General features: G+C 35.3%; 1 long non-coding RNA gene across 1 annotated transcript; it reads left to right on the top strand.

The window, feature by feature from the left end:
* The first annotated feature begins 293 nt into the window (after positions 1-293).
* LOC124936416 lies at positions 294-12575 on the top strand. The gene is made up of 3 exons (XR_007099124.1): positions 294-408; positions 11847-11909; positions 12349-12575. It is a non-coding gene; the product is annotated as an uncharacterized LOC124936416 (long non-coding RNA).
* The last annotated feature ends 326 nt before the right edge of the window (positions 12576-12901 follow it).

The following is a 12901-nucleotide window of genomic DNA, read 5'->3' as shown; positions in this document are numbered from 1 at the left end:
GGAGCTCGATCAAGAAACGCAAAGGATTGTGGGGAATCGTGCTCCAGATCCTTATATGATTTCTAGTACTGGTCCACCTGCTATTACTGCTAAGGCCAAACCGATGGCAGGACGTAAATGAGGTTAGCAGATATCAGAAGAATTACATATACTTTCTTCTCCTTGTGCTGTGATCATGGCTAACGGCTGCCTCATTTGATTTCCTTAATATGGGTGTGACTGAACTTATGATAGAATCTTGAAATATAAGTTGGAGACAAAACTTGTACATTTATACTTTAGAATTGCTAGTATTAGTTATTTTTTAAGAAACAATTGGTTTTGTAGAGCGAGCAGCACCAAACAGTGAGTGGTTTGTTGAATGCCCTGGGTCTGCAGAAATATGCTGTTCTTTTTCAAGCTGAGGAGGTAAGCTATTTCTTCTGTTGTTATGCTCTATGTAACATCATATCCTCATGGTGAGAAAGATGTTTGAGTTTCTATATTCTTCAGGTAGACTGGTTGCACATCAAGTTCATTGTATTATAACAAATTATAATTGGGAAACTGAAAACAGGGGCTGTCATGAAACTGGTTAAATGTTCTTAGATGAGCCTAAATACACTGGTAAAAAAAGGGTCTTTACCGACGGTTTTTCCCGAAGGTTTTGTAAACCTCTCCTAAAAACTCCCGAGAGGAACAAATCTTTCGCTATTAAAAATAGATTCCGAGAGGGGTGTAAAACCTTCGGGTTTATTTATTATTACCGAAAGTTCTACAAAGAACTTTCGGTTTTTACCTTCCCAGAAAACCCAAAAAAATTCTAAGTGTTGGATGTTGGTTAATTGCGAAGGTTTTTGTAAAAACCTTCGGTTTTGAAATCCCTTGGTTTTTTAATTACGAAGGTTATTCAAAGAACCTTCGGTTTTGCCTTTTTTGAAAATTTCATTTCCGAATGTTTTACAAAGAACCTTCGGTTTTGCTCAATAAAAAAAAATTCTAAATTTGTAAAATGTTTTTTCCGAAGGTTATTCAATGAACCCTCGGTTTTGACTAATATCAAAACCGAGGGTTTTATGAAAACCTTCGGCCTCAACCTCTATAAAAACAAACCCTAGCCCTTCTCTTTTTCATTCCGCTCATCTCCTTTCTCTCTCTTCCGCCGCCGCCGTCTGCCTCCTCCAAGCCGCGGGTTCTTCTCCTCCCTTCAGGTAATTTGTTTGATTTGGTTATTTTTTTTGTTTTGTTTATTGTAAGATTTAGATTTCTTAAGTTTATATATATATTATAGATCTAGATTTATGTTAGTTTACGTTATTTTGTTTGATTAATATATATATACATATATCTGAAATGCATTTAGGATATGTGTGATTCGACATGGAAGAGACTTCGGCAAACACCGGAGAAACTGCATCCGTGTTACCAGAATCTGATAACACAATCAGAAATTGCGGCACGTGAGGAAGAGGTCAGAAAGATGACGCTGGAAATGGAACAAATCCGATTAAGGGATGCCGAAAGAGGTCGTTTGCTCAGTGAAATCAAAGCGGACCGGGCCGAAATGTCTCAGAGATTAGAGAATCTCGAACAGGAACTTGTCTTGTTGAGGAGTCGACTGAATCAACCACCCCCTCCTTCCACCCCATCTAATAACTAATTTGTAGATTTATTATGGATTTATTATGGGTTTATGACAATTAATATTTAATTTTATGCGTTATGTTTTAATATTTATGAATTATTGTTATTATGTTTGTTTGGTTTGGTTTAATATGTTTTAAATAATTATGTTTTTTTTGACTTGTCACCTTTTTTTTAAAAAAAAAACCGCATCGCCAAAACCGAGGGTTTATTTGAAAACCTTCTGTTTTGACCAATTTTTTTTTAAAATATTGAGGTAAAAATCAACCTTCTGTTTTGACCAATTTTTTTTTAAAATATTGAGGTAAAAACCGAAGGTTTTCAAATAAACCTTCGGTTTTGACCTTAAATTTTTTTCTAAGTATGGGGAAGGGTAAAAACCGAGGGTTTTCAGATAAACCTTCGGTTTTGACCCCTCATTAAAAAAATCTGATTTTTTTCTAAGTATGGGGAAGGGTAAAAACCGAAGGTTTTCAAATAAACCTTCGGTTTTGACCTTAAATTAAAAAAAGCTGATTTTTTTCTAAGTATGGGGAAGGGTAAAAACCGAGGGTTTTCAGATAAACCTTCGGTTTTAAAGGGTAAAAACCGAAGGTTTTCAAATAAACCTTCGGTTTTGACCTGAAATTAAAAAAAGCTGATTTTTTTCTAAGTATGGGGAAGGGTAAAAACCGAGGGTTTTCAGATAAACCTTCGGTTTTGACCCCTCATTAAAAAAATCTGATTTTTTTCTAAGTATGGGGAAGGGTAAAAACCGAAGGTTTTCAAATAAACCTTCGGTTTTGACCTTAAATTAAAAAAAGCTGATTTTTTTCTAAGTATGGGGAAGGGTAAAAACCGAGGGTTTTCAGATAAACCTTCGGTTTTCACCAAGGGTAAAAACCGAGGGTTTTCACATAAACCTTCGGTTTTAACCATACATTAAAAAAATCGTATTTTTTTCTAAGTATGGGGAAGGGTAAAAAACCGAGGGTTTTCAGAAAAACCTTCGGTTTTCACCCCTCATTAAAAAAATCGGATTTTTTTCTAAGTATGGGGAAGGGTAAAAACCGAGGGTTTTCACATAAACCTTCGGTTTTTAACAATTCCCAAAAAAACATTCTGATCAAGGTCAAGACCGAGAGGTGTATTTAAAACCTTCACAAAATACACATGAAAACCGAAAGTTAATTGTATAACTTTCGGTTTTAACACTACCTAGTTTGTTAAATTTTTTTGTTTTTAACCCACTAATCTTAACTTCTAACTAATATAATCAATTTTGTGTTGTATTTTAAAAATCAATATTGTGTTTCATGTTCAAATATTTATGATTGTGTTTGATTATTATAGAGAAGTCTATATGAATGTTCATGTTTGATTATCTTATGAATGTATGCAATGTTTGATCATATGGATTGTGCAATATTTTAAAGACATCAAATGTGTTAAAATAATGTTGTAAAAGGTCATTAGATGGTAGAAAACCAAAGAATTTAACAATTTTTCAAGTGCTAATTCCGAAATTTTATATAAACTTTCGGGTTTGTCATTTCTCAAGAACGAGGGTTTTATATAAACCCTTCGGTTTTGATGGATATTTCCGAAAGTTAATTATATAACTTTCGGAATTATCATTTCACAAAATTGTTAAATTAATTGGTTTTCTACCTTCCAATTTAGACTCCTAAGTAATATAATCAAGTGTGTGTTTTATTTTAAAAATTTAGATTGTCTTTAATGTTAAAATGTTTATGAATGTGTTTGATTATATATAGAAGTGTATATGAATGTTTATGTTTCATTATCCTATATATTTGTGTAATGTTTGATCATAGGGATTGCAAAATGTTTTATGGAGATCAAATGTGTTAAATTAATGTTGTTCATGGTTATTAGAAATTGAGAAACCAAATAATTTAACAATTTGTAAAATTATAAAACCGAAAGTTAAGCATATAACTTTCGGAATCAACCACCAAAACCGAAAGTTTTAAATAAAACTTTCGGTTTTGATTAATGTCATTTCCGAAAGTTTTATATAAAACCTTCGGAAATTACCCTTTTTAAAACCGAAGGTTTTATATAAAACTTTCGGAAATGACATTAATCAAAACCGAAGGTTTTATATAAAACTTTCGGAAATGATATATTTAAAATTAAAAAGCCCTAGCCTCTTTTCTTTTCCGCTCTACCCGATCTCTCTTCTCGTTTTCTTTTCCGCCAGCCGTCCGCCCTCCCCGATTGAAATCGCCAAGACCACGCCGCCCAGTCGCCGCCGACGCCGAGACGAAGCCTCCAAGACGACGACGCCTCCGCCTGAAGAAGACTTCTCCGCTGAACCTCCTCCGTCCATCCGACTGCGTATCTGCCGCCGCTACACCTCCGCCTCCGCCTGAAGAACACCATTGACGGTTAGTTTTTTATCTTAGGTTTATTTTGTTTAGGTTTATTAGGTTAGATTCATTGTACACAGTTCTAATTTCATTAGGTTATATGATTTTGATTTAGGTTAGATTAAGTTATATATTAGGTTATATGATTTTGATTTATGTTATTGGAATGAAATCAAAATTGATGTTGGAATTTATTGATGTTGGAATTTATGATTTTCATTAGGTTAAATCATATATTGATGTTGATTTTGGTTATATTTGGTTAGATTAGGTTTATATGTTATATTTGATTTTTTGGGAATTTGTTAGAATTGGAATGAAATCAGAATTGAATTGGATTTGATTGGAATTTGTATGATTTGGATTGAATTTAGAATTGGGTTTTTTGGGAATTTGTATGATTTGGATTGAATTTGTTTGAATTGGATTTTTAGATTTGGTTTTGGATTGGGATTTGAATTAGGTTTTTCAAATTGGTTGTTGGATTTTGTTTTTGCTTAGATTATGTTGGATTATTGTTAGATTAGGTTTATATTTTTGTTAAAAAAAGTTTAGAAATTGTATTGGATTGTGTTATTGGTTTGATTTTGGTTGCTTTGATTTGGGTTAAATATTTGAGTTTTGATTTAGGTTTAATTGATGTTTGATTTAGGTTTTGGTTTGGTTGTGATTTGGTTTGATTGTTTGTTGGTTTGATTGGTTTGATTGTTTGTTGGTTTGAATGTTGGTTAGATTAAGTAATGATATGTTATACATTAGGTTATTTTGATTTGATTCATGAAAATTTGGTTAAATTAATGTTGGTTATTGTTATTAGGTTTGGATTGGGAATTTCAGCCGCCCGCTGCCCGCCCTTCGATCTACATCCACTGATCTTGTTCGTCGCTCTGTTTGTGCAAGGTTAGTTCTTGTTGGTTTATTATATGATTAGGTTAGTTTCATGTTAGATTTATGTTAGATTTTCATGTTAGATTTAAGTCGAGATTTATGTTTGATTTGACGTATGTTAGATTAGGTATTATGTTTGATTTATGTTAGATTATGTTAGATTAGGTTTGAAATGTGTATGAATGAAATAATGTTGAATTATAATTTAAATAGGTTTTGAAATGTGTATGAATGAAATAATGTTAGAATATATGTATGTTATATTGAAGTTAAATTTATGTTAGGTTTTATTATTGTTTGTTTATGTGTAATTTTGGTTATAATATTTGATTAAATTGAATTTTGGTTGGATAATGATAGATTAGTTAGAAATTATGTTAACATTATGTAAGCCTAATTAATTTAGACAAATGTAAGTAATTAATAATGCGGGTTGTTTTCCATTTTATTAGAAATATGGAAGTACCCGATAAAAGCTGGATGACCTTACGTCGAGATCATCCAGATTACGAGGAAGGTGTTGACAAATTCCTCGAGTATGCTGTTAGGAATACATCCCGACAAACCGTGAAATGTCCCTGCGTGAAATGCTTGAACACGCCGTTTATGGAAATAGACGAAGTCAAGACTCACCTCATCGTTTATGGAATAAATATTCATTATGAGTATTGGTATTTTCATGGAGAAAAGAGACGTACTACTCAAGTGGTTAATGAAGATGTCGATGAAGATGCCGATGACTTCGATGATGATGATGATGACGATGATCAGTCGGAGGATGCCGTGCCGGAATTCAACGATGCGAGACCGGAGATGAATAATACAGTTAATGAAGAGGTCAACGAAGAACGTTATATGCACGAATTTATAAACGATATGTTCCCCAACGTTAATGACGGCCCGGATAACGATGAACCAGTCGAAGATGCGCATAGATTTTATAAATTACTTGATGATTGCAAACGGCCATTGTATGAAGGTGCTCGAATAACGAAATCATCGGCACTACTGAAACTACTTCACATAAAAAATGTATGTCAATGGACGAATTCTTCGTTCGATATGTTGCTGCGTCTGCTTAAAGACTACATATTACCGATTGACGCTCAATTGCCAAACTCGTACTACGAAAGTAAAAAATTCATTACTGATATCGGGCTAAAATATGACAAGATAGACGCATGTAAGAACAACTGTATGCTATTTTGGAAGGACGACATAAATGAAGATTCTTGCAGAGTTTGCGGTCTTTCAAGATGGAAAGTCGACCAAACAAGTGGGACAGTTCGGGAGAAGCAAAACGGGAAATTCATTCCAAAAAAGGTGTTGAGATATTTCCCTTTAATACCAAGACTGCAAAGACTATACATGTCCTCAAAAACGGCTCCAATGATGAGATGGCATAAAGAAGGAAGAGTTGACAGTGATACGTTGAGACACCCCGCTGATTCCTTAACTTGGAAGACGTTTGATGAAAATTATACAGATTTTTCTTCAGAATCCCGAAACGTAAGACTTGGTTTATCAAGCGATGGATTTCAACCATTTGCAAATGGGAAAAAATCATACAGTGTTTGGCCGGTAATTCTCGTCCCTTATAATGTGTCACCCACGACTTGCATGGATTCTAGCAATTTCATTTTATCTATGTTAATTCCGGGTCCAAAGAGTCCGGGAGATGCAATTGACATATTTCTCCAGCCATTGATCGATGAGTTGCATGAACTGTGGCAAAGAGGTGTGAAAACGTTTGATGCACACACCTCGCAATACTTTAACATGCGAGCGGCGTTGTTGTGGACCATTAACGACTTTCCCGCATACGCGAATTTATCAGGCTGGAGTACGAAAGGTAAATTTGCTTGTCCTTGTTGTAACAACGACACGGTATCCCTTCGATTGGTCCATGGTTCCAAACAATGTTACTTGGGTCATAGACGTTTCCTTCCACCGAAGCACAAATACAGAAGGGATAAAGAGTCGTTTGATGGTCGAACTGATTATAGGGATCCCCCTAGATTGTTAACGGGCCAAGAAAGTTATGAGCAAGCACGAGACCTAGAAGACATTATTCTTAGTGCGGATATGAGCAAGAGAACCAAGATATATCATGAAACGCGGGGCGACAATTGGAACAAACTTAGCATTTTCTTCCGTCTACCTTATTGGAAATCGCTATTATTGAGACATAATTTGGATGTGATGCATATTGAGAAAAATATCTGTGATAGCGTGTTGGGAACAATAATGAATGTGAAAGAGAAGACTAAGGATGGTCCTAAAGCTCGTAAAGACTTAGAACTCTTAGGCATAAAATCATGGTTACATCCTATAAATGATGAAGGAGTTGTTCATTATCCAGAAGCGCCTTTCACTTTGACATCCGAAAATAAAATACGTCTTTGTAACTTCTTGAAAGATCTCAAGTTGCCTGATGGGTTTTGCTCAAATATCGGGAGTTGTGTAAATTTGGAAGAGAAAAAACTTTCGGGATTAAAGAGTCACGATTGTCACATCTTGTTGGAATATCTAATTCCTTTAGCAACTCGTGGATTGCTTCCAGAGTATGTGTATGATGCGTTAGTAAATCTGTCTCGTTTCTTTCGGTTGTTGTGCTTCAAAGAGTTGATTCAAGAGGACCTGGAACAATTGTACATGGATATTACATTGACACTTTGCAAATTTGAAATGATTTTTCCGCCGTCAATCTTCGACATCATGATGCATCTCCCGGTTCACTTGTCATTTGAGGCTTTGCTTGGAGGACCTGTTCAGTATCGATGGATGTATCCCTTTGAACATTACATGGGTACAATGAAAAGATATTTGCGGAATAATAACCACCCCGAAGCCTCTATAAGCGAGAGCTATCTTGTTAACGAAAGTATTAGCTTATGTGCCAGGTATATGGAGGAACAAGATCAAGAAAATGCACAACCTGAAATCTCGGGGATTTCAATATTTGCATCATTGGAAGACCTATCCAACGGAAAAGTATACAACTTGGATTATATAGATCGAATGACAGCCCATTCTTACATTTTGAAAAATTGTCCCGAAGCAGAACCTTTTTACATGTAAGTTTCAAAGTTGCTGTTACTAATTAGCATTAAAGAGTGTTACTAATTAGCATTCGATCTATTTGCAGAGATTATAACAACGAGTCAAGTGGAGAAACGTTTGCCGCATATTTCAAACATCGAGTGAGTAAATTACAAACCATATATCCTAACTCTTTTTATTCATATTAACAACTTCATTTCGGATACATATATAGGTCGCCCATTTAACAGAAATGAACGACATATCAAGAGACCTCAAGATCTTAGGAGAAGGTCCAAGTATGTATTCGTCTATGTATGTTTGGTGTAAAGTAAACGGATTCAAATTCTGTACAGAAAAACACGACGAAGGTTTGACAACTCAAAATAGTGGGGTGGTTGTTGAGGGGTACAACGGTTCTGAAACTATGTCATACTACGGAGTTTTGACGGATATAATCGAATTACAATATTATTCTCACAAACGAGTTGTTTTATTCAAATGTAAGTGGTTTGATACACACTCGGGGGAACTAGGAGTGAAAGTGGATAAATATGGCTTCGTAAGTGTAAATGTAAACCGAATTTTGAAAACGCAAAGTCAAGACCCGTATATATTGGCGAGTCAAGCAAAACAAGTATTCTACGCCCCTGATATGTCAGCCCGACCCGGTTGGAAGATTGTGACAAAAATAAAACCGCGGTTTACAAACATATAGTTCATATTAATTAATTAGGTAGATTTAATTATGTTTTTAACTTTATATTCATTTTTATTACTACTTTATTTCAAGTATTCACTCATTTTTATTAATGGTGTGAATTAAGAATGTCTGAAGGTCCTAAAACAGTTTGGAAGAGTATGAGGAAGACACCCAAGAAATTGGATAAGAGTTACCAAAACCTACTTGCCCAATCCGAGGCGTTAAAGCAACGAGGATCGTCTTCGAGAGACCAACCACCGATTCCTGTGGTCCCGATAGCTACTGCGCCTCCCCGAACATACGAGTCTGAAGACGATATTGATGACATCGCAGAGTATATAGAGAGCACATTCGCTGCTGATAACCTGCCTACCGATGAGGCTGAAGACGAGGGTCTTGAGGAGCCTATCGAGGAGCAGGATGACGAGGAGGAGCACGGGACCACTCCCGACCCATCATCGACAGGTATTTCGTTTACAAATTAGTTAGTGTTTCAATTGATTGACATATTTAATTAAGATTTTGATAATTTCGAAGAATCTTCTGCCCGCAAGAGACGGGGGAAGAACAAGAATATTGCGCTGTCTAAGAGGCTAGCGGGGACGAGGATCCCTCTAACGTTTAGAGAGAAGGATGGGAGGCCAGGCGGTACAGACGTGGGAAGGACACTGTGGTCTAGACATGTGGGGTCGATTATCCGGAGCCCCGCAGCCGTCTCACACCGTCTTCTCAAGTGGAAGGCTTTAAGTGCAGACCAATTGGATTCACTGTGGACTGCTATCAAGGTTAATAATTATTACTTGATTATACATTACGTCATTAAATAATTATTTTTCACATTTGGATGTTATTTTTTTCAGGATCCGTTCGAAGCGACTAATGGTGACATTGACTCTTTTCGAACGAGGGGGTTGGGACACGCCAATCAGATATGGGATAGATGGCGGTCGGATTTGAACAAGAATTATATCCGCGTCCACAAAGGAGACGAGGCGGCGGTACTGGCTAATCCTCCACCGGACTACGATCGAGATGATTGGGAGTTTGTGTGTCGCAACCATTTCTTCACAGAAACGTTTAAGGTACGGTTTCATAATTCAAATAAGAGTTGATATTAATTAATCTAACTTCATTTGTTATTTCAAATACAGAGACACAGTACTACAAATATGAAGAATCGGAAGAATCTGAAATTCCCACATCGAACGGGAAGTAGACCGTTTGCACAAATTGAAGACGAGTTGGTAAGTACATTATTTGTAATAACTTAATATAAAGATTGTTATTAAATTATATAAATCATTTATTTCAACAGGCGATTGAAATGGGACGGCCACCGTCTGTAATTGAAGTATTCAAGAGGACCCGTACACCAAAACCGACACAAGAAAACCCAACACCCGTCCCGGACGAACACGTGCAAGAGAAAATTGTAAGTGAATTGAATATGCCTAGTTTTTTTATTATAGAAATGATATTTTATTTGAATTGTGCAGGCTGAGATGGAGGAGGTTGTTAGTAACGAACCGGGAATATCTGATTTTGAATTGACGGAGAGGGTGTTCGGACAACAAAAACACGGGGTCGTCTTCGGAATGGGATCAGGCGTCCGACCCACACACTTTCGTGAGGATCGTCGGAGTGGAAACAGTTCACAGCGAAACAATGAGCGATTGTTAGAAGAGAATCAAATGATGAAGCTCAAGCTGGAGGAACTGGAGAAGAGGGATGAAGAAAGAAAGCGCAGAATGGATGAAATGAAAGCGGAAAATGAAGAAATTGTGGAAAGAATGGAGAGGGAGAAGTTAGAGATGAACGCAAGAATGGAGAGAATAGAATTGTATATGAGGCAAGGACCACCTCCTCCCCCCACAAGCTAAGGTAGTTTCGATTCAAAACATTTTTTCATTACTGGTTGGATTTAGAACAGATTGTTCGGAATATTAGTTTGGTGTCGAATTTTGTAATGTTCATGATCAATTAATGTGATCGTTTAATGTATGTTGAATTTCTTTTATCATTGATATATTGGTTTGGTGGCTGAACAGGTTTTGGTTGCGAAAAAAATAATCCGCACATTTTTAAAAATTTACATGAAAAAACCGAAAGTAAAAATGAAATCTCTCGGGTTTTCTCTTTGTTGAAAAACCGAGAGATATTAGAAAACTCTCGGTTTTCAGCCAAAGAGAAAACCGAGAGTTATATGAAAAACCCTCGGTTTTACCACAAAGAGAAAAACCGAAGGTTCTTTGTACAACCCTCGGTTTTTCCACAAAGAGAAAACCCGAAGGTTCTTTGTACAACCCTCGGTTTTTCCACAAAGAGAAAACCCAAAGGTTCTTTGTAAAACCCTCGCTTTTTCCACAAAGAGAAAAACCGAGGGTTCTTTGGAAAACCCTCGCTTTTTCCACAAAGAGAAAAACCGAAGGTTCTTTGAAAAACCCTCGGTTTTTCCACAAAAGAGAAAACCGAAAGTTCTTCGTAAAACCCTCGGTTTTTCCGAAAGAGAAAAATCCGAAAGTTTTCATATAACTCTCGGTTTTTCCCTTTGTGGAAATCCCGAGAGAGTCGATACCGAGGGATGGCGAGAGTTACTAAAACCTTCGGTAAGGTCTCTTTACCGAGAGTTATATGCTCAAAACCGAGAGTTTTAACTCTCGGTTTTGACCACTTTTTCACCAGTGATATTTGATTAAAAATAATAGACATTAATGAAGGATATATAAGAGCTTGTTTGATCTTGGTTTATTTGAATAAGATAGATCTTGTTTGTTGTTTGGTTCAAAACATTGGATTATTTAGGTTCATTTACCATTTTACCCTTACCTTTAATTTATAATAAATAAAGTTTAAAAAATGAAGGGTATTTTTTAGTTTATGATTTAAATGATGAGATTGAAAAAGTGTTGTTTATTGGGATGGTGGATTATTTGGAAATAACTATTGCATGAAATTTGAACATAGTAGAAGTGTTAAGGAATGGTATAGTTATATGTAAAGTTACTAGCAGTGAAACTGTGTATTACCTAGTTCAACAAAGAGACAGGACTGTCGTAGTTATCTCAATTTAAATTGAGAAATAACTTTATTGAGTTGAGTTATATAGTTTTCATTTTGAGGCTTTTAAAATTTATCTATAAAAAGTTAATTAAGATATTCTAGCTGATTTTTTTGATTGATTATGCACTCTCACCATCTTCCCTTGCAAATTTCAGGTGGATATGTTAGCACTTAAACAAATGGGAGACAAGGATTTGAAGGACTTGGGAATACCAATGGTATGGTCTTTTTTCCCTTTAGCACCAATCCATAAATCATTTATTTCATCACTTCCTTTGCTTGGAAATCATATTTTTGAATTATTATGAAGTCATTTGTCTGGATAAAATGATTAACTCTTACTATTTGCCTGATCTTGGATTGGATGTTAATATCATTTGGTTAAAAGATTGAGTCGATTGACCTATATTCTCTATCTGGTTTGGTATCATAGCTGATATTGATAGACATTGCATAGAAGTTAGCCCAAACTTCCGCTAGATTACGAAATGTCTCAGGTTCGATTCCCCACTAAGAGTGCCCTAACCTGGAGTGGGTCAAGCTTACAAAAAAAATTGTGTCCTTTATACTTGTGTTCATTTATTTATACAATGCGATAATGAATGACCTGGTTGAAATAAAAGAAAAACTTACAATTTGTTTTGTGCCTTTGAAAAGGGTCCAAGGAAGAAGATTCTACTTGCAGTATGCCCCCCTTCTAGAGTAAGGCCATCACAAATCTGATTAAATATTTTGGAGATCTCATTATTATCAGTAGTAGTAGGAATTTATTATCATATGTTGTGTACTTGAAAAAATGTTAAAAAGGTTTGGGAGAAATATATAAGTTGTTGGATGAAAAGAGAGTGTTTCTCTCATTTTATCATTGATTTTTAATTTTTGTTGTATATATTTTTTTTGTTGATATCTGTCTAAAATTTATAAATCTGTCTAAAATTTATAAATCTGTCTATTCTTGATTTACTTGTTATTTTTTTATTTTCATTTTGACCAATTCCAAAATTCTTCATCAGTGAATGTTCAGTTTTGGTTAATTCAAACTTCAACCATAACCTAAATTCAAAATATTAATTTAGGTATGTTAATTTGGTTTGAGTTTGGGTTGGGATGGGTTATTAGATTATTCATTGCTCAAATTAAATAAATTTAATTATTTTATATTAAATTAGTTTACAGAATTCATGTTTTTCTTAATTGTTATTTGATATCT

This window comes from Impatiens glandulifera, chromosome 4 (assembly GCF_907164915.1).
Source record: "Impatiens glandulifera chromosome 4, dImpGla2.1, whole genome shotgun sequence".
Classification (NCBI taxonomy): Eukaryota; Viridiplantae; Streptophyta; class Magnoliopsida; order Ericales; family Balsaminaceae; genus Impatiens; species Impatiens glandulifera.
Note: the sequence above shows the minus strand (reverse complement) of the source record. Positions and strands in the feature narration are given on the sequence as shown.